Source organism: Chiloscyllium punctatum, chromosome 18 (genome assembly GCF_047496795.1).
Source record: "Chiloscyllium punctatum isolate Juve2018m chromosome 18, sChiPun1.3, whole genome shotgun sequence".
Classification (NCBI taxonomy): domain Eukaryota; kingdom Metazoa; phylum Chordata; class Chondrichthyes; order Orectolobiformes; family Hemiscylliidae; genus Chiloscyllium; species Chiloscyllium punctatum.
Genome location: NC_092756.1, coordinates 18,614,619 through 18,618,108, shown reverse-complemented (window position 1 = coordinate 18,618,108; position 3,490 = coordinate 18,614,619). Strand labels below are relative to the sequence as shown.

The following is a 3,490-nucleotide window of genomic DNA, read 5'->3' as shown; positions in this document are numbered from 1 at the left end:
ACTTGATGGCTCATGCCCCCGGACTGTCTCACATTTAGCATTCATGCTCGCTGTGTCTGAAAATGCATTTGGTTTTCCAGTTTTGTTTGTGTTCCGTGTTAAATGCTTTCTGTTTTGCGATTCGCTCAATACATTACGAATTAACAGGGTTTCTGAGGTAACTTCCAGCTGCAAAAATCCTCAACTGAGAATCTGGGAAACTTTCACGGAGTATGGTCAGTCGGAGCAAAAGTAAGGAAGTCGTTCGTTTCTGCAGTGTTTCACAATGCTACCTTTCCCGTGAGCCGTCGAACAGACTAAATGATTTTGCCACAGACTGCGACGGTAAGCTCCGCAAAAACGTAATTCTTTAAAGCAGGTGTAAGCAACACAACGTTACCGGGTTACACCGCGTGGAAACAGATACTTCGGTGTATCTCGTCCATGCTCACCACATAGCCAAAATTAAACAAGTCCCATGGAACAACGAGTTAACGGAAACAGAAAGGCGAAAGGTAGAATGGCTTCAACTTTCTGTGTTGGATGCCACTGAGCTGCAGCGGCTGCGACCGCGGCTTGTTTCTGTAGTGTAGTGGTCATCACGTTCGCCTTGCACGCGAAAGGTCCCCAGTTCGAAACTGGGCAGAAACTGCTTTGCTCTTCAACTGCAGCCTTTGACATCGACAAGAACGGAGCTTTCTTGCTTGCTTTCCCATATGCAAACCTGCCTTCGAATTTGCTTGAATAAATCTTCTCTCGTCGTGCAATGCAAGGCGATTCCATTTAATTACTGTGCAAAGCATTGTAAAGTTTTTCTCCAACATCGTTCTGATCATATGCCATTCTGTTTGAGAGTGTAGTTACCCCCTTCTGATCCTTCCGCGAAAAGCATTACCGCATTCGCATTCCTTGCGCAGGCGGCCCGGTTCAAAGACAGGGAAGAAGCTGATGTGCTGGTGTCACAGTGCACCACGGATTCTTCAACTAGTCTGTCTGTCAAATGTATCCCAAAGTCGTCTCTGAAAGACCTCATTTGGAAGGTGTCTGTCGTTATTCAACGTGCGAGAATTGGCACCAGAGGTCCTGAATCATGTTTTGGAGCAGTTCACACGTTAGAGGCTCATTCAATCAGCAACAGCAATGAAAGAAATTACACTCTCAGAGGAACCTCTGGACCTGTGCTTTCATAGCGTCGCTAGTATTAAGGTGCACCCCGAGATCTAAGCCACGTTGGAACTGAAACGGAGGAATCGACAGAGAGGCTACAGAATGACATCGCATCCATTTGGTTTTCTTTAAATCACTGACGAGCAGGAAAATGTAAACGGGGAAGGCGAGTGGGGAAGTGAGGCAGTTGCAGCTCTGGAGAAAGTCCTTCTTTGTGATTCACTCAGCAACCAGAGACGTGACGGTGACTCAGGCGTGAGAGCTCTTCACATCGTGAACAAACAGCAATCAAGGGCAGTTAGCACCTCTTCCGGAGTGGGGGTGGGGTGAGGTAATTACCTTTTGACTTCTGTTACTATGTTCAGAAACTGCCTTTTGGATTGAGGTGAACAGAAACTGCATTTCTAAAAAGCACCATGGAACTTGTTAAAATTTATTGAGTCGCTTTTTCTCATCGATTCCCACACAGGTTTCCAACTCAGTTGGTATCCATGAGGCTCATGTCCAGGTGTGATAATCTCTGCAGCAAATTGCACGGTTAAGGTAAAAGGCAAGGAAAGTGGCATCTCGAACCGGCCCCGAGGTCAGACCTTCCTCACAATGTAATCTGTCGTTCTCGGATTGTAATACTACCTCCGGTTTTAGGATGGAACATTCTTTGGGAACCTTATTCTGCAAAACAGACACAGTGCCTGAAACTGTGGTGCACGGTATGATTTGGGACACGGCCTGCTCAGCTTTGTGCATTTTCCCTGTAGTCCGGTGTGTTTCATGTTCCGTGTAAACGTGTAAGTTGTCCTGTTTCGAGCAATGGGTGAAATCATTTAGCAAAGCAAGAATCGAAATTGCAGTAATGTCAAGTAGCTCATGGTAATTTGACCCAATCATAACCGATCATATATTCTCACGCACTCACAGATACATTTGTAGCTGAATCCAGTCTGTGAAGATAGACTCAGCTTATCAGTGATTTTTGTCTGGATTGATGGGCTATCGTTAACTGCTGAGAAATTGATATTGTAGACGGGCACATCCCAGCAGCTGTGCGAGTCGGAGAGAGATCATGGAACCTTTTTCACTTGAGTTTACATCTGTTGTTATGCAGGAACACAATTGGAAGTGCAAGAAAATGGACTCGCGGGCGTGTTGCTAGTGTGGCCGAGCGGTCTAAGGCGCTGGATTAAGGCTGCCGTCTCGCCCGAGGAGTGGGTTCGAATCCCACCGCTGCCGTTTCTGCGGAGCTGCTGGTTTAAATGCTGTTTCATTCCCCTGCTGCATTTCTGTTTAAAACAGAAGAAAAATGAGTTTGCTTCCCGGGGGATTGCCTGCGGTGTGGGAAAGTGCCGAATTTTCCAAAGTGTCTGTGCTGTCATGATCGTGTTCGTCTCCCGCGCGGAAAATCGCCAGCGGCTCCACTGTTGCTTTCTGTTCCAGGCAAGTTGAGCTTTTACTGGAACCGAATGGAGACTGTTGTTGCGAAACAGAGTCCTACGGTGACTCGACTCGTCGTTATTTGGTTTTCTGGCCAATGAGAAAATCGTTCCAATGTATTTCGATGTCATATGTTATTGAATTTCTCCCACTTCCTCCTTTTCCGTCCTGGAGTCATCGGAAGGGAAAGGTAATCTAATCGAGACTGTGATTGGTGAAATTCACTTTTTATGGCCCATTCTTATTATGTTCTTTCTTTGTCTCTTTGCAGCATTGTCTGGGCAGTGGTGGTGCACTCAGGCTCCAGTATGTTTGAAAGAGTAGTTTGGAATTGCCCTGTTGTTATTTGTGTGATTACTTGATGGCTCATGCCCCCGGACTGTCTCACATTTAGCATTCATGCTCGCTGTGTCTGAAAATGCATTTGGTTTTCCAGTTTTGTTTGTGTTCCGTGTTAAATGCTTTCTGTTTTGCGATTCGCTCAATACATTACGAATTAACAGGGTTTCTGAGGTAACTTCCAGCTGCAAAAATCCTCAACTGAGAATCTGGGAAACTTTCACGGAGTATGGTCAGTCGGAGCAAAAGTAAGGAAGTCGTTCGTTTCTGCAGTGTTTCACAATGCTACCTTTCCCGTGAGCCGTCGAACAGACTAAATGATTTTGCCACAGACTGCGACGGTAAGCTCCGCAAAAACGTAATTCTTTAAAGCAGGTGTAAGCAACACAACGTTACCGGGTTACACCGCGTGGAAACAGATACTTCGGTGTATCTCGTCCATGCTCACCACATAGCCAAAATTAAACAAGTCCCATGAAACAACGAGTTAACGGAAACAGAAAGGCGAAAGGTAGAATGGCTTCAACTTTCTGTGTTGGATGCCACTGAGCTGCAGCGGCTGCGACCGCGGCTT

The 3,490-nt window shown here is 46.2% G+C and overlaps 1 non-coding gene across 1 annotated transcript; it reads left to right on the top strand.

Annotated features, from left to right (window-relative positions):
- The first annotated feature begins 557 nt into the window (after positions 1–557).
- On the top strand, positions 558–630 carry trnaa-ugc (transfer RNA alanine (anticodon UGC)). The gene has a single exon. It is a non-coding gene; the product is annotated as a tRNA-Ala (tRNA).
- Positions 631–3,490: the final 2,860 nt, after the last annotated feature.